The sequence below is a fragment of the Hyperolius riggenbachi genome, chromosome 4, assembly GCF_040937935.1.
Source record: "Hyperolius riggenbachi isolate aHypRig1 chromosome 4, aHypRig1.pri, whole genome shotgun sequence".
NCBI lineage: Eukaryota > Metazoa > Chordata > Amphibia > Anura > Hyperoliidae > Hyperolius > Hyperolius riggenbachi.
In genome coordinates, this window is record NC_090649.1 from 353,824,386 (window position 1) to 353,842,849 (window position 18,464).

Genomic DNA, 18,464 nt, shown 5'->3' on the forward strand with positions numbered 1-18,464 from the left:
TCTCCCACCTGAGCTATAGATCTCTGCAGCTCGTCCAGAGTCATCATGGGCCTCTTGACTGCATTTCTGATCAGCGCTCTCCTTGTTTGGCCTGTGAGTTTAGGTGGATGGCCTTGTCTTGGTAGGTTTACAGTTGTGCAGTTGAAAAGCTTTATGGAGATGAAGATTTCATTTTTCAGCATGACCTGGCACCTGCTCACAGTGCCAAAACCACTGGTAAATGGTTTACTGACCATGGTATTACTGTGCTCAATTGGCCTGCCAACTCTCCTGACATGAACCCCATAGAGAATCTGTGGGATATTGTGAAGAGAAAGTTGAGAGACACAAGACCCAACATTCTGGATGAGCTTAAAGAGAATCTGTATTGTTAAAATCGCACAAGAGTAAACATACCAGTGTGTTAGGGGACATCTCCTATTCCCCTCTGTCACAATTTCGCCGCTCCCCGCCGCATTAAAAGTAGTCAAAAACAGTTTTAAAAAGTGTGTTTGTAAACAAACAAAATGGCCACCAAAACAGGAAGTAGGTTGATGTACAGTATGTCCACACATAGAAAATACATCCATACACAAGTAGGCTGTATGCACCCTTCCTTTTGTATCTCAAGAGATTACTTGTGTTTTTTTTACCTTCTGTCCCCTTCAGCTCTCCTGCACTGAATACTAGTGACAGGCTGTGAGGCTGATCCTTTCTTCGTGTCTAATTCCTCAGTATGTGTCAGCCAGCTACTTTCACAGCCTAACAGAGGAGGATTTTTATCCAGCTCTCTTCTATCACTGATAAGAGAGCAGAGACCTGCTGGCTTATGTAAATAACACACACACTGGACTGTGCAGAGAGGGGCCTGGAGGGGTGTGCATAAACAGACCAGCACGGAAGAGTTGGCAGCCTTCCAGACACAGGGCGACAAGTCTGACAGGGGAAAGATACATTGATTTATTACAGAGACAGTGAAAGTAGAAAGTGCTGCAGTAAGCCAGAGCACATTATAATAGGTTTAGGAACTTGTAGGATGGTAGAAAAAACGTTGTAATTTTTGTTACGGAGTCTCTTTAAGGCCGCTATCGAAGCATCCTGGGCCTCCATAACGCCTGAGCAGTGCCACAGGCTGATTGCTTCCATGCCATGCCGCATTGAAGCAGTCCTTTCTGCAAAAGGATTCCCGACTAAGTATTGAGTGCATAACTGAGCATAATTATTTAAAGGTTGACTTTTTTTGTTTTAAAAACACTTTTCTTTTATTGGTCGGATGAAATATGCTAATTTTTTGAGATAGGAAATTTGGGTTTTCATAAGCTGTATGCCAAAATCATCAATAAGAAAAACAATAAAAGGCTTGAACTACGTCAGTTGTGTGTAATGAATCTAAAATATATGAAAGTCTAATGTTTATCAGTACATTACAGAAAATAATGAACTTTATCACAATATGCTAATTTTTTGAGAAGATCCAGTATATTAAGTATATATGTGTGTGTATATATGTGTGTGTGTCTATTCTTTTATCAAGGCCTTCCCTAAACGTAACAGAGTCCTCCATAGGAAGAGTTAAGGGCTTCACTAGATTTGAAACAGGAGCATCCACCACAGGACAAGAAGATAGAAAAAATACTTCTTTATCTAGGACTAGATATAACTGATTAGCGGTTCTGTAAAGATGGCTTCTTTTCCGGATGTTCCCATTCCTCAGTAATTATTTATTTCCGCCTGGAAATCATCAGTCACTTCTTCCCATTCAATGGCTGTTTTAACTGGCGTGATTAGAGGCTCAACTAAAGAGAATTGAAAGTTTGAAGAAATCTCTTCCACTTCTTCTATCTTGTCATCCTCTTGAGAATCCTTGTGTGGATTATCCGTAATAGAAACTGGCATCGCCCGTCTCCTGTATGGGATTTGCACTGGACGACTGTAGTGCTAATTCATATCTTATAGTTTGCCTGATAATTGTAAGTAGATCCTGTGAAGGATCCAGTGCTCTTCAATTTATTTATTAATGACCTAGTAGATGCAGTAGTGAGCAATGTTGCTATTTTTGCAGATGATACAAAATTGTGCAGAATCATCAACTCTCAGGAAGATAGTGTCATATTGCAACAGGATCTGGATAGGATGGCTATATGGGCACATACATGGCAGATGAAATTCAATGTTGACAAATGTAAAGTCATGCATTTTGGTCGTACCAATGGTCTAGCACCATACAAAATAAATGGGATACAGTTGGGAACATCAAACTTGGAGAAGGACTTAGGAGTACTCATCGACAACAAGTTAAATAATCGTACTCAATGCCAAGCCGCTGCAGCTAAAGCGAACAAAATTTTGGGATGCATTAAAAGGGAAATAAAAACTTGAGATGCTAGCATAATATTGCCCCTGTTTAACTCTCTAGTAAGGCCACATCTGGAATATGGAATTCAGTTCTGGGCACCACATTACAAAAAAGATATTGCAGTTTTAGAGCAGGTGCAGAGACGAGCTACAAAATTGATACGTGGGATGGAAGGTCTCGCTTACCAAGAAAGGTTAGATAAACTGGGTTTATTTAGTCTAGAGAAAAGACGCCTTAGAGGAGATCTAATTAACATGTATAAATACATCAGAGGGCAATATAATAACTTGGCGGATGAGCTTTTTGTCCCTAGGCCTTCTCAAAGGACTAGAGGACATGATCTGCGCATGGAGGAAAAACGTTTTAGCCATTTATTTAGGAAAGGGTTCTTTACAGTAAGAGTGATTAAGATGTGGAATGCATTGCCACAGGAAGTCGTTATGGCAAACTCTATACCTGCATTTAAAGGGGGCTTAGATGCTTTCCTTGCGTTGAAAGACATCCATGGCTACAATTACTAGGTTATGCCTAATGATGTTGATCCAGGGATTTTATCTGATTGCCATCTGGAGTCAGGAAGGAATTTTTCCCTTTTGGGGCTAATTGGATCATGCCTTGTGGGGGTTTTTTCGCCTTCCTCTGGATCAACAGGGGTATGTGGGGGACGGGCTGGAGTTGTACTTTGTACTGGTTGAACTCGATGGACGTATGTCTTTTTTCAACCAAAATAACTATGTAACTATGTAAGTTTCCACTGGTTGTTCAGGAACTTGTGGTTATCCGACTAGGTTGTGATCTTGCTTCTTCAGAACGAGACTGATCTTCTTGACTGTTGTCGAAACGGTGAGCGAGATCTACTGCGATATCTAGCAAACTCATCACGTCTTGAAGAAGATATTCTTTCATAGCGTCCTGATGAATATGGAGTATCAGACCGAGAATAACTTCTGGATCTTGATCTGTCACGTCGAGATCTGTCCGAAAAAAGTTGAAGTGAAAATTCAGAACTTCTACTTTAAGACTTTTAGGTATAAGGTATAAAGCAATATAAACCCCTCCTTTTGTTTTACCTACCTTTTTTGGGGGGGAACCTTGACCATGTTTAGATCTCGGCATCTTTAGCTGAACAGGCACAGTGCACACACTAAAAAGAAGTAAGCAGAAAGGCTCAGCTATAAAAATAAGTGTAACGATTGTGTAATTCCTTACGTGGTCAGCGCACAGGATGCGCGCTGACACTGCGGAAATCCTCCACAAGCGTATAATCTGAGAGAACCCAGCAATGGTGCAATGCACCTGCAGAGGGGAATTCCTGCCAGCAGATGGAGCTGTGGGGTGCAGAGGAACAGATCCTCTGTACAGCCACAGATGCCAGATAGGAATTGTAAGAGGGGAAGCAATGCAGGGCAAGATAGCCATTAAAGAGAGAGAGCACAGAGACAGGGTGTATGTGTGTCCACCAATCTAGTCGCCATCCAGCGACGATGAACACACAACTGTGAAGATCAGGTGGGAAAGCAATCGCGAGAGATGGCGATTGCTAATAGCGACACAAGACTGAATAAGCACAGAGAAGGAATGTATGTATGTCCACCAATCTTGTCGCCAACCCGCGACGGTGAACACACAACAGTGGAAACCAAGTGAGAACGCAATCGCAAGAGATGCGATTGCCAATGAGAATGAGCACAGGGACAGAATGTATGTATGTGCACCAATCTAGTCGCCAACCAGCGACGGTGAACACACAACCTCAGAAACAAAGTAGGAACGCAATCGCGAGAGAGGCGATTGCCAGAAGTGACACAAGACTGAGCAGGACAGAGCACGAGAGTAGCAAAGGCACAGCAAACAACAATGAGAAGATAAGGAAAATAACAACCGCTAGCTAAACGCGAACACTGCACTAATTCGCAACAGCGAACGCGTTTACGGCGCGGTCTCCGTACGATAAGCGCAACAGAGACAAGCACGCCACCCTAACTAACCACTGATACACAAACACGAAATAGAGAACGTGAACGCTTGCTTAACGGTTACCTCACCGAGCCTACAGCGAGCGTTCGTATCAGACAAGACAGAGAGAAGGAGCAGCCAGCAGCAACCGCAGCTCTGGCTTACACTCCCAGACAGAGTACAAAAGGAACCACCGCTGCTACCGCTAGAGCGAGTGCGATCCGGACAGACAAACGAATAGAAACAGGAATAGGTCAGATAAGATCCACCGCTCTTCCGCCAGAGCGAGTGTGAACCAAGTAGTGCGATCCAGGTTCAGGGACAGAACAGGGAAGATCCACTGCTCTTTCCGCCAGAGCGAGTGCGAACCAAGTAGGGAAACAGAGTTAGCAGGATCCACTGCTCTTTTCCAGCTGAGCAAGTGTGACCCAAGTACAGAAACAGAGCTAAGCAGGATCCATTGCTCTTTCCGCCAGAGCGAGTGCAATCCACACAGCAAAACAGACAGAAGGAGTAACCAGTAGCAACCGCCACTACGGTAGAACTCCAAGACAAAGACTAGAGAGATCTACTGCCGCTAATGCTAGGGCAAGTGCGATCCAGATTCTGGACCAAACAATTCACCATCGCCAACCGCTGGCGACAGTGCAATCGCAAGGACAACAGAAGACAGAACAGGCAATACAAATAATGCAACCTAACTGCACAAGAGGAGCTGCCTAGTGCAGTCCCGAGGAATTACTCTAAGATAGACTTTAACAAACAAACAGGGCTGACACTCCAGGAGAGTTCATCAGTAACAAACCATCATGACCAGCAAAGGACTGTGGGATCACATGGCACCTATGCTGCAAGCCCTCAAGGGAGGCGAATAGGCAACCTGCACGACAAATGCATGCAAACTCCTCAGCAGCAGAGCGCCCGGAACCTGCAAAGCGAAGACAGGTCTCTCCTCCAGAGACCTGCAGCCCACAGACTCAAGGAATGGCCAAACAGCTGTCTGCCTGTGCAGCCAGCCGAGTGGACCATCACAATAAGGTTTTAAAATTTACAAGCAAAGAATGACATTATAGACAATAGCATAAGTAGGGTTCCCACCCAGCCGGTATCTGCCCGGCATGAGCAGAAATTTAATTACAAAGCCGCTGCCGGAAAATTTGTTTTTCTGGCAATGTATCTGCCCGTTTTTTTTTTTTGTGTGTGGACTGAACCACAGGAGCAGAGAGGGAGACAACAGGTCAATGTTATCATAATACATAAACTACGGGTAAAGTTTACAGCCTGTTATCTCTCCTGCTGGATGTACACAGCCCCCCATGTCTGATGAGTGTGTCTGTGTGATGTGTCCTGGTGTGTATGTGTCCTGATGTATGTGTGTGTGTAATGTGTCCTGATGTATGTGTGTGTGTGATGTGTCCTGATGTATGTGTGTGTGTGATGTGTCCTGATGTATGTGTGTGATGTATGAGTGATGTCTGTGTGTGTGTGTGTCTGTGTGATGTCTGCCTGATGCCTGCATGATGTCACGAGTCCTCATGCCCACCACCCTCTCCCCCCTCTTTCTCCTCTGTCCCCCTCCTTTTTAAAGAAATCCTCAGCTGCGGCTCAGCCCAGGACTGCATCTAATACATGCCCACTCCCCCATTTTCATTATATTTTTAAATATAAACGAAACCAGAGATGAAACATAGTGGACGTTTTATATATACCTGGGGCTTCCTCCAGCCCCATCCGCACGGATCGTTGCCACACTGCCGTCCTCCGCCTTTTGCTCCAATACCGGGTCCCTTAACTCCCTCCAGCCCCATCCGTTTGGATTGCTCCCACGCCGCCGTCCTCAGTCTTCTCCTGCTCCAGTAATGCCCACAACTTCCTCTAGCCCCATCCGCACGGATTACTCCCACGCCGTGGCCTCAGTCTTCTCCAGCTTCAGTACCGGCTCCCGTAACTTCCTCCAGCCCTATCTGCACTTCTCGCTCCCACGCCACCGTCCTCAGTCTTCTCCCTCTTCGGTACCAGGTCACATAATTTCAGCCAGTCGCAGACAGTTTTACGTGTGGCATTTGCCCTCTCTCCAGCTGAGAATAGTGCTGTGCCTGCGTTGTACTTTTCTCCGCTGGAAAGAGCGCACTGTGCGCGCTCACACTGTCCGCGACTGGTTGAATTTCCAGGACCCTGTATTGGAGCAGAAGACTGAGGACGGCGACGTGGGAGCGATAAGTGCGCATGAGGCTGGAGGAAGCCCCAGGTAGCTTTAAAACGTTCACTAACTATGCTTTGTCTCTGGTATACTTTAAGGTGTATAGTAAAGTGCAGTGAATGTTTTTTTACTTTTTAAAAATGGCAAGTTTGTAATGTGTGCTACTGTGGGTGTGAGGGTCAGGGGGAGCACCATTACTTAACTAAAGGATGCTGATCCTCTGACCCCAACCTGTTTGGGATCCTCCTATCTTGTTTTCCTGTCTGCAGCTTCTGTAAGCATTTGTACTGTGTGGTGGCCACATGCCGCAATAGATTTTGGGAGATGAATGGATTCTGGGAGATGTAGTCTGGTTAGATGTGAGTACATTGATGCACTGGGCATCTAACCACCCTACATCTCCTGGGATGCATTGTGGCGTGCATGTAACCCCTGCCAGGAATTACTTGCAGAAGCTGCTGTCAGGGGAAGTTGGAGGATCCGTAATGGGCTGGGGACCATACAATATTGATAAGTAATGGCTCTCACACTGACCTCCATGTCCCCAGTATAACTTACCTAGGGCTTATTCTAGCCCCCTGTAGTTATTCTGGTCCCTTGCGGTAATTCCACTTTAGGCGGGCACATCTGCTGGGGGGAGCAGAATGACTTCAGGGGGCTAGAAGAAGACCTAGGTAAGTTAAATGTTACATTTCCTTTTAGCGCCATTGATCCCGCTTTACTGTTGCAAAATTTTGTGGCACGGCATGCTGCCTTCAAGAAACTCAGACTGAGCCTTACAGGGCAACTGACACGGGTGGCGTAAGGAGGCTGCCAAATTGATTTCCTTTTAAACAATACCAGTTGCCTGGCTAACCAGCTGACCTTTTTTAGCATTAGTATTGTCTGAATTCCACACCTAAAACAAGCATGCAGCTAATCTCGTCAGACTTCAGTCAGAAACATCTGATCTGGTGCATGCTGGTTCAGGGTCTGAGGCTAAAGGTGCGTGCACACGTACGACAGCAGCCAATGACGGTCCGTCGGCACCATCCGCTGGGCGGGTTTTCAGCAGACTGTGGTGCGTGTGTCCGCACTGACGGCAGACTGATACAAACAGCCTTATCAGTCCGCCGACAGGGCGTACACACGCACTACAGTCTGCTGAAAACCCGCCCAGCAGGAGGTGCCGACGAACCCTTCGTTGGCTGCTGTCGTGCGTGTGTACGCACCTAATATTAGAGGCAGAGGCTCAGCAGGACAGCCAGGAAATGTGCATTGTTTAAACGGTTCAGCACCGCAGTGCCGAAAACCTCATGCATCCGAGCAACGTTCACCTCCCATTCATTCGCCAATAACTTTATTGCTACTTATCACAATGAATTGATCTATATCTTGTTTTTTCCGCCACTAATTAGGCTTTCTTTGGGTAGTACATTTTGCTAAGAATTATTTTTTTCTAAATCCATTTCAACAGGAAGATTAAGAAAGAAATGAAAACAATTCATTATTTCTCAGTTTTTGGCCATTATAGTTTGAAATTAATATACGCTACCGTAATTAAAACTCATGTATTTTATTTGCCCATCTGTCCCGGTTATTACACCGTTTAAATGATGTCCCTATCACAATTTATGGCGCCGATATTTTATTTAGAAATAAAGGTGCATTTTTTCAATTTGCGTCCATCACTACTTATAAGCTTATAATTTAAAATAATATCATAACATACTCTCTTGACATACATATTTAAAGTGAACCTTAAGTGATCAAAAGAAATTGAGTATGGCCACATAGGGGTGCTATTTTGGCTGGGAACGCGTAGTATCAGCCGCGTTCCCCAGCCTGACGGGTCCTGAAGGCAAAACCGGAAGTGGCCACCAGCGGGACCCGGAGCATCAGAGCGACTCGTCGTGGGCACCGATCAGCTGCAGGGGGCTGAGGTAAGCCCCAGGTGAGTAAAACTCAATTTCTTTTGATCACTTAAGGTTCACTTTAAAAGGTTCAGACCCTTGTGTAACTATTTATGTTTTTGTTTTTTTATTGTATTTTTTTTTCTTAATAAAAAATGTATGTGGGTAATTTTTGGTGTGGGAGGGAAACAGCTAATTTTAAATGTAAAATAAAATAATTGTTTGTTGAAAAATGTATGTGGGTGCAGTTTACTATTTGGCCACAGTCAAAAAAGTCCTGGATGCGAACGATCTCGCATCCAGGAACTAAAAGAAGACGGAGACGTTTCCTGGGGGCAGAAATACTGCGCTCTCTCAATAAAAAGCGTCGTTTTTTCTGCGGGGAAGTTAGATCGGTGAATGGGAATTATATTCCCATTCACTGATCAGGGGGCTAGTGGCGGGCGGCGGGAGCGCGCCCGATCATGCGCACCACGCGGTGGCAGCAGCAGAGCCTATCTGGACGAACTTACTCGTCCAGATAGGCCGAACTGGTTAAAAGGAAAAATATGGCAGCCTCTGTATCCCTTTCTTGTCAGTTGTCTTTTAAAAAGTCAGTGACAAACCATTCCCAATTTTAGGCCACACCCCTCAGGCCACACCCACAAGCCGGTATTTTTATACCCTAAAGGTGGCAACCCTAACACTGTACTCACAGTAGTGTTGTCCGGATCATGAACGATTCGGATCTTTGATCTCTTTTGTGAGTCGAATCATCCGGATCATCAAAATGAACGATTCGGTTCACAGAGGGGGTGGAGCCAGGAGCAGCACGTCCCCCCCCTCTCAACAGGCAGTGGGGGGTCCTGGAAGCAGAGCAGAGATGGATCGCTCAGTTAGAGGGGAGCCAGCCTTGCAGGGACAGGTAGATGACAGAGGGGACATGGGTGCCACTGCCAGATATATGTAGAGCACATGTACTTGCTGTAATGTGCTGCTAATTTTCTGTCTGTTCGTGCATAGTGAACAAATGGGAAACTTTTGGCTCAGAAGCACAGCTTAGTAACTTTGCAGACAGCGTGCTGGGCTAGAATGACAGGGCATGCACTGTGATTGCAGTGCAATATGATCCTCCCACCCTCCGCTCTAAACAGCTGCACTTGACTTCTCCCTAAATTTATGATGAGTGTTCGAGGCGAGAGAAGGACACATTGGGGAATGCTTTCTTTCACTGTGAGACATCTGCATTTAAAGTATACAGATAAACATATAGGTGAAATATATTTAAAGCATATGATTGCAACATGTGGGTAATGTGTGCAAAAAACGTTTCTGCTCTCCCCTCTTCGTCCACCTCCTCCCTTCTCTGTCCACTGTCTCCCTTTCTCTGTCTGTCCACCCCCTCCCCTTCTCTGTCCACTGCAGGGAAAGTCCTGTCCTGCTAGTCCTTTCACCCCCAAATGCTTCCCTAGTAAAATGATTCAAAGATTCAATCAAAGATCCGGATCTTTTCAATGAACCGATTCGAATGATCCGAATCCTTGAAAAGATCCGGACTTCCCATCTCTAACTCACAGGAATAGTAGAAACAATTTTTTCCCCCCACAGCAGCCGCTCTGGAAACAGCCCACAGCTCTCCAGCGTGTCCCCTACTCCAGAGCAAGGCTACAGCGTCCACCGCCGCCTTTTAAACTTTGTGCAGCCAATGGGTAGTTAGAAACGCCTTCTGACACTGTTAGCCCACAACAAATATGTCCGCCGCACATTCTGCCAGTACCCTACCGGCGAATCATCGAGCGGCAAGAGGATTACACATTTCCTGTATCCTGATGCAAGAACAGGACGTGTCATGGCTGGCAGACACCGAGGAGGAAAGGAAGGAAAAAAAAGATTGCAATAAAAGGTAAAGAATTGATTTTAAATAAAAAATATGGAAACGAAACTGCTAGAATAAACACTACCCTCATCCTAGAAGCCTAAGGGAAGCAAAAAAAAACTATCAAAATCCTATGAAAACGAGTGTGCACCAAAAAACTTTTGCCATGCTAAACAGCCAGCAGCCAGCATTATTTAAAGGGGAACTGAAGAGAGGTATATGGAGGCTGTCATGTTTATTTCCTTTTAGACAATACCAGTTGCCTGGCAGCCCGGCTGATCCTCTGCCTCTAATACTATTAGCCATAGCCCCTGAACAAGCCTGCAGCAGATCAGGTGTTTCAGTGGTTCAGACTTATAAGTCTGATCTGACAAGACTAGCTGCATGCTTGTTTCTGCTTTTAATCAGATACTACTGCAGAGAAATAGGCCACCAGGGCTGCCAGGCAACTGGTATTGATTAAAAGGAAATAAACATGACAGCCTCCATATACCTCTCTCTTCAGTTCCCCTTTAAAGAGAATCTGAAGCGAGTATAAAACTCGCTTCTTCTCTTATATTCAGCTGGGGCATGTGTGCCCCTGCTAAACCGCCGCTATCGCGCCGCACAACGGGGGTCCCTTACCCCCCAAATCCCCTCCGTCCTCGCCAGGGATCTCTTCTGCATTGAGGCAGGGCTAACCGCCGCAGCCCTGCCTCACGCGCGTCTGTCAGCGCGTATTTCCGCCTCTCCCCCGGCCCTCTGTCTTCCTTCGCTGAGAGGGGCGGGGTAGAGGCGGCGATGCGCCGCTGATAGACGCGCTGTGAGGCAGGGCTGCAGCCGTTAGCCCTGCCTCTAGGAGCAGCAAAATCTACGACCAAGTTGGTCGTAGATTTTGCAGGGGGGGGGGGGGGGATTGGGGGGTAAGGGACCCCCCGTTCAGCCGCGGGATAGCGGCGTTTTAGCAGGGGCACACATGCCCCTGCTGAATATAAGAGAAAAAGCGAGTTTTTTTTACTCGCTTCAGTGTCTCTTTAAATGCTAATGGCAAATCCATATAAACGTATGGATTCCCCTTTCAGGCCTGGAACCCACTACAAATCGCTAGTGTTTTTAATACGCGATTTGTAGGAGATTTCATGAGCATTTTCCAGCGCTTTTGGGATCGATTTTAAAAAGTAAGCTTTTTGCCAGCGATTGTGTAGCGATTTGTGATTAGTGATTTTAATTCTGATTGGACCTTTGAATGTATCATAATTTTGTTAACAGTTTCAGTGTTCTCCCCAGAATTTTTTTCCAGCCGGGTGGCATAAAAAAGTAGCCGGGTGGGTTGGGATGGCACGGCACAGGGAAATTTGGCGGTGTGGAAAATTTAATGTGCACCAATTATGTACTCTAGTGTTAGTGTAGTGTGCATAACTAAACAGCCGCTGCTTACAAAAGGTTCACAGCAGTGTTTAACATAGTAGTGGCCGAACTAGTGAAGTATCGTGGTAGCAATACATCCAGAGCAGGGACAAGGTCCTCCAGCACCCAAGGCTGAGACACCAAAGTGCACCCCTCCACCTCTCCCTCCCCAGCTGTCACTCACTGATTGCTGTTAGACTAAGGCTTAACACACACCATACAATCTTGGTTGTACAGATTTTCCAAATCTATGTAGTATAAAGGCCAACAGATTGAAAATACCTTGAATCATTGATTGGATAAGCTCTTATACTACATGTAAGTGGTAGGATTGAACAACCAAGATTGTATGGTGTGTGTTGAGCCTTAGAGGGCCACAGGGCCCACAACCTCCCCAACACCTTAATATCTAGTTATCTGGCTTGCAGTCACTGCTATGTATCCCCTTTTCTTATTTCTTTCTGCTTCATACACAATTAGGAATGACAGCTGAATGAATTGTGCGCCCCCTCCTACACTGCGCCCTATGCCTCAGCCCGGCCCTGAATACATCACTACCGCACAGCTTTATACAGCACTACCGCACAGCTTTATACATCACTACCGCACAGCTTTTCTTAGCTGCGGCCGTTATTTAGTTACGCACACTAGCGCGTATTGTGCATGGAAACAAAATTAAGCTGCATTGATTTATTAGCACGAGCAACAGGAGATTGCTCGCACTATATCCTTTGATGAATCAACCCTCTTGTCCTTTGTTTTACACGGTGTACATTTACCACTTCTAGTTATATTTTTAGCATTTTTTTTTTTTTACTTTTTCTTTTTTATATTTCACCACGCCACCCCCAACACCCTGACCGTCTCATGAATGCACGGGCTCGCTGGGAAGCGCGAGATCTCGTGCAAAGAGACTGATTCAGGAGTAGCGCGGCTTGTTTTGTTTGTAAGACATCCCGGCATGTCGTAACAGCCGGACACGCTGCGGTGATAGTGCGAGGCTAAGCCGACAGCCATTTCAGGCTGGCTGCGTGCACGGACATCGATTGTGACTATGCGCTGGGGTGGCTGACAGGGCGGCTGACTGCATTGGTGGCAGCCGGGCGGTAATTGATCTTACCCGGGCGGCGCGCCCACCTGTTTGGCCCTGGGGAGAACACTGAGTTTGCAATCGCACTCAAATCGCTATGTGTAGCGATTCATTGAAGCGCAAACGCTTTCAAAATGCTGCATGTCCTGCGATTGCGATTTTGCTAATCGCAATCACTACTGTGGAATTTGTTACATTTATTTACATTGGCAGAGCGTTTAGGGAAGGCGCTAGCGATTCAAAGCGCTCCCCAAACGCTAAAAGAATCGCTCTAGTGGGTTCCAGCCCTCAGGCTCATTTAGATACCGACCAGGGGACTTACGCAGGACAAGGGATAAAACCTGTGTGTTTGATAAAATTAAAAAGTAGAAAAAAACAAGTTTAACAATTAAAGCAATATGAATATAGCTTTGGTCCGAGAGAGGACAGAAAAAAAAGAAAGGCTATGGCCTCTGATCAAAAAACATAAATAGATATGGTGTCCTATCAGGGTTGAGGGGCGGAGTCAATCCAATTGTATGCTGCCATGGAGGCACCACGGAACATTTGGTACCCTGTTTGCCAAGTTTAAAGTGTGTGTGTGTGTGTGTTCCTTGTTCATGGTATTGGTCATGTTTATTCATTTTACATTTTTAATTGTGGGAGAGCTAAAGATTGCAGAGCTAGTTTGTATGTACTTACTGTGCTATATGTTAACTGCAAGGTCTCTTGTTATGCATTGGGACCTATATTACATTTAGAAATTGCACTTTCAATTATGTCACACAAATATACTACCTCCTTAATAGCAGTATGCACATTTCCTACTTAGCCACTTTACTGCCAAACTTTGGTAGATGACCTATCCAGTGTCTGGCTCCCATCTAGGAGTGTCAAACTCTGGTCCATGTAATAAAACCAGCACTAACACTAATTAGCCCATCAGGGTAATTTTTGAATTTGTAGCAAAATTTATGTGGTTTCCTGCAATGTTCCCTAAAGTAGATGGAAAGTTTTGATATAGAAACTCAGATGAGTGTGGTGTAATACAGTTGTACGTAATTGGGTGCTAGTCTACTTTAGAGGACCCAGCAGGAATCCTCATAGAGAAATTCAACTAACGTGATTGGGTGAACGGCATTCTCTCTTAGGCCTCATTCACACCTAAAAATGCAAGCGTTTTGTGTTTTTGGGTGCTTTTTTTTTTTTTCCACCCTCCTCGCGCTCTACCGTGCACTGCATTTCTGGTAAAAGCGCTTTTCCAGAGCGGTTTTGTAATTCACTCCCTGACGCAAGTCAGGAAGTGAACTCTTTGACCCAGAAAATAATAAATACAATGGGCTCTATTCTCAAAGACTTCCCGCATGCGGTAAAGTGCATGCGGGAAGTTACCGACCAAAACACCGCCACATTGAAATTCTCAAAATGTTCCGCATGTTTTTTCCGCATGCGTAAAAAGTGTGGTAAAAGTGCGGGATTCATGCGGAAAAATTTCCGCAAAAGTCGGTATTTTCCGCAATAAAAGATCAATTCTCAAAAATGTACCCTCGCCGGTCCTGCCCGAACCTCCATTCTCCCACGCGAGCTACTTTCATTACCGTCGACCTACAAGTCGACGACAACTGCGCCTGCGCGCCTCAGGCAAGGCAACGCTTTCTTCGCGTTCCCACCCGCTAGAGCAGCTATGGCGGGTGGGAACGCGAAGAAAGCGGCGCATTGCCCGGGGCGCGCAGTTGCAAGTCGGCGGTAATGAAAGTAGCTCCCGCGGGAGAACGGACGCTCGGTCAGGACCGGTGAGGGCATAGGACGACTGCTGGGGGCTTGGGGAAGCCCCAGGTAAGTCAAACTGTTTGGTTTAAACGAATTTACAGTTCCACTTTAAAAATGCTCATGCAATCGCTGCACAAAGCGACTTTGTGAGCATTTTGCGTTTCACCTTTACCCTCCATTGAGGCAAAATCGCCTAAAAAATGGTGCAGGCTCCACTTTGCTGAGCGGATCACAAACAAACCGCTCAGCTGTAAACTCTCTCATAGGAAATAATTGCGCAAGCGTTTTTATGGCGATTTTGAAAATCGCCTACGCTGGAAAAATGGGCAAAAACGCTCTTAGTGTGAACGAACCCTAACTACTAGGTTTCCAACATGTTGTAGTATACTACGCCCACGCTATTTGGCCAATCACAATGCTTTGTGCTGTACAAGGGTGCCGTTATTGGAGAACTGTTCCCTATGGTAAGTCTTGCTGTGTCCCTTAAAGCAGCGGCCCCCTGGTGGTCCGTGGCCAGTTTTCTGGGGGGCCGCAGCGAATCTGGCCTTTCTCCCTCTCCCCCTCCCGCGGACGCCGCTCGTGTTACCTTATGAGCGGGTGGCCGCTTCCTTATATTCCCCATAGCCGCTCTCCATTCACACCTAAAAATGCAAGCGTTTTGTGTTTTTGGGTGCTTTTTTTTTTTTCCACCCTCCCCGCGCTCTACCGTGCACTGCATTTCTGGTAAAAGCGCTTTTCCAGAGCGGTTTTGTAATTCACTCCCTGACACAAGTCAGAAAGTGAACTCTTTGACCCAGAAAATAATAAATACAATGGGCTCTATTCTCAAAGACTTCCCGCATGCGGTAAAGTGCATGCGGGAAGTTACCGACCAAAACACCGCCACATTGAAATTCTCAAAATCTAACTGCTCTAACTCTAACTGCTCGGTAAAGTTCGCTGTTTTCAGCATTACCGAATGCAGTAATGCTTTATGAATCAAGGACATTGTGTGTACCTAGCATTAGGCCCTTAAAGGAGTTAACAGGCTAAAATCGCTAAAAAGAGCTTTACTTACCTGGGGCTTTCTCTAGCCCCTTGCAGCCGACTGTCCCACGCCGACCGCTCCGCTCCTCGCCACTCCCCTGGTCTCGGTATTCAGGCCGACCCCATGGTTGGCCTTACTGCGGCTGCGCGAAGCACTGCTGTCAATCATGGCCACGAGGGCCCCAGCAAACGTAGTTCTGCCCCTGCGCAGTTCACAGTTCACTGCGGCCCACGTGGTCATGATTAACAGCTCCACTTTGCGCAGCCGCAGTAAGGCCGACCCCGCGGTCGGCCTGAATACCGAAACCGGGGGAGCGTCGGAGAGCGGAGTGGTCGGCGTGGAACAGTCGGCTGCAAGGGGCTGGAGAAAGCCCCAGGTGAGTAAAGCTCATTTTAGCAATTTTAGCCTGATAACTCCTTTCGGCTCATAGGCCTGGTGCACACCAGAGGAGTTTTTCTGAGCGTTTTGAGTTTTTAAATCTGCTGCTCATGTTATCCTATGTGTCTGTGCACACTGGAGCAAGGAGGTTTTGTAAAAAACCCCATAGCATTACATTGGGAAGAGCTTTTGAAACCTCTAAAAGCTCTTCCCAATGTAATGCTATGGGGTTTTTTACAAAACCTCTAGCTCCGGTGTGCACAGACACATAGGATAACATTAGCAGCAGATTTAAAAACTCAAAACGCTCAGAAAAACTCCTCTGGTGTGCACAAGGCCATACATATGGCATATATTTGTCTGTAGTTGTGAGGCAGCGACAAACAGACAAGACACAACCGCATATTTATGGCAGCGACAATTCGAGTTCGTGACAGTTGTACACACATGACAACAGAAAGAGCGAAGACAAGACGGAAGCTGTCTGCCACAGATTACATACAGTGGGTTGCAAAAGTATTCGGCCCCCTTGAAGTTTTCCACATTTTGTCACATTACTGCCACAAACATGAATCAATTTTATTGGAATTCCACATGAAAGACCAATACAAAGTGGTGTACACGTGAGAAGTGGAACGAAGATCGTACATGATTCCAAACATTTTTTACAAATAAATAACTGCAAAGTGGTGTGTGCATAAATATTCGTCCCCCTTTGATCTGAGTGCAGTCAGTTGCCAATAGACATTGCCTGATGAGTGCTAATGACTAGAGTGCACCTGTGTGTAATCTAATGTCAGTACAAATACAGCTGCTCTGTGAGGGCCTCAGAGGTTGTCTAAGAGAATATTGGGAGCAACAACACTGTGAAGTCCAAAGAACACACCAGACAGGTCAGGGATAAAGTTATTGAGAAATTTAAAGCAGGCTTAGGCTAAAGAAGATTTCCAAAGCCTTGAACATCCCACGGAGCACTGTTCAAGCGATCATTCAGAAATCGAAGGAGTATGGCACAACTGTAAACCTACCAAGACAAGGCCGTCCACCTAAACTCACAGGCCAAACAAGGAGAGCGCTGATCAGAAATGCAGTCAAGAGGCCCATGGTGACTCTGGACGAGCTGCAGAGATATACAGCTCAGGTGGGGGAATCTGTCCATGGGACAACTGTTAGTCGTGCACTGCACAAAGTAGGCCTTTATGGAAGAGTGGCAAGAAGAAAGGCATTGTTAACAGAAAGCATAAGAAGTCCCGTTTGCAGTTTGCCACAAGCCATGTGGGGGACACAGCAAACATGTGGAAGAAGGTGCTCTGGTCAGATGAGACCAAAATGGAACTTTTTGGCCAAAATGCAAAGCGCTATATGTGGCGGAAAACTAACACTGCACATCCCTCTGAACACACCATCCCAACTGTCAAATATGGTGGTGGCAGCATCATGCTTGGGGGGCGCATCTCTTCAGCAGGGACAGGGAAGCTGGTCAGAGTTGATGGGAAGATGGATGGAGCCAAATACAGGGCAAACTTGGAAGAAAACTTCTTGGAGTCTGCAAAAGACTTGAGACTGTGGCGGAGGTTCACCTTACAGCAGGACAATGCCCCTAAACATAAAGCCAGGGCAACAATGGAATTTGTTTAAAACAAAACATATCTATGTGTTAGAATGGCCCAGTCAAAGTCCAGAACCAAATCCAATCGAGAATCTGTGGCAAGATCTGAAAACTGCTGTTCACAAATGCTGTCCATCTAATCTGACTGAGCTGGAGCTGTGTTGCAAAGAAGAATGGGCAAGGATTTCATTCTCTAGATGTGCAAAGCTGGTAGAGACATACCCTAAAAGACTGGCAACTGTAATTGCAGCAAAAGGTGGTTCTACAAAGTATTGGCTCAGGGGGCCGAATAATTACGCACACCCCACTTTGCAGTTATTTATTTGTAAAAAATGTGTGGAATGATGTATGATTTTCGATCCACTTCTCACATGTACACCACTTTGTTTTGGTCTCTCACGTGGAATTCCAATAAAATTGATGCATGTTTGTGGCAGTAATGTGACAAAATGTGGAAAACTTCAAGGGGGCCGAATACTTTTGCAACCCACTGTATAGTAGTAGTACTATGGTAGTGACTCTGCTGTCTGTAGAAGACTTTTGTACACACGACAGGACACACAACAGACTAAGAGACGGTTCGTGAGACAAAAGTTACAAAAGATTCACCGGTTTAATCGCTCAAACATTTCTGTGTCTGCAGACAGTCTTTGTCTCTTGCTGTATCCACACATACAAACCGTCTCATGAACCGTTGCTCAACACGTGTCTGTACAGACATTTGTACGCCGTGTGTATGGGCCTTTAGTCCTGTGTGCTGCACATCAATGGAATGCTCACAGCTTTCCAGCAGATTAACAGAGCCAGTGGTTTACTTTTGAGGACACCCTACTGATAAACAACCACATTCAAGGAAATGCTTAACCACTTCCGTACCAGCTGTCTCTGCCCCCTTCAGGACCAGAGACTGGTGGTACGGTAAAACACCGCTCTCATTGGTCACAATGCTGCCTCATCACCGTTGGCTCCTCTCTCTGCCGCTTCTAT

At 46.0% G+C, this 18,464-nt stretch overlaps 1 protein-coding gene across 2 annotated transcripts in view; it reads left to right on the forward strand.

Annotated features, from left to right (window-relative positions):
* The first annotated feature begins 9,976 nt into the window (after positions 1-9,976).
* The window catches only part of C4H6orf120 (chromosome 4 C6orf120 homolog), a 76,499-nt gene continuing 68,011 nt past the window's right edge, over positions 9,977-18,464 (forward strand). The window contains exon 1 of one of the 2 annotated variants that reach the window (XM_068231921.1): positions 9,977-10,265. The gene's annotated coding sequence lies outside the window, so the exon portion shown is untranslated. The remainder of the gene's footprint in view (positions 10,266-18,464) is intronic. The other variant, XM_068231920.1, reaches the window with a different exon arrangement.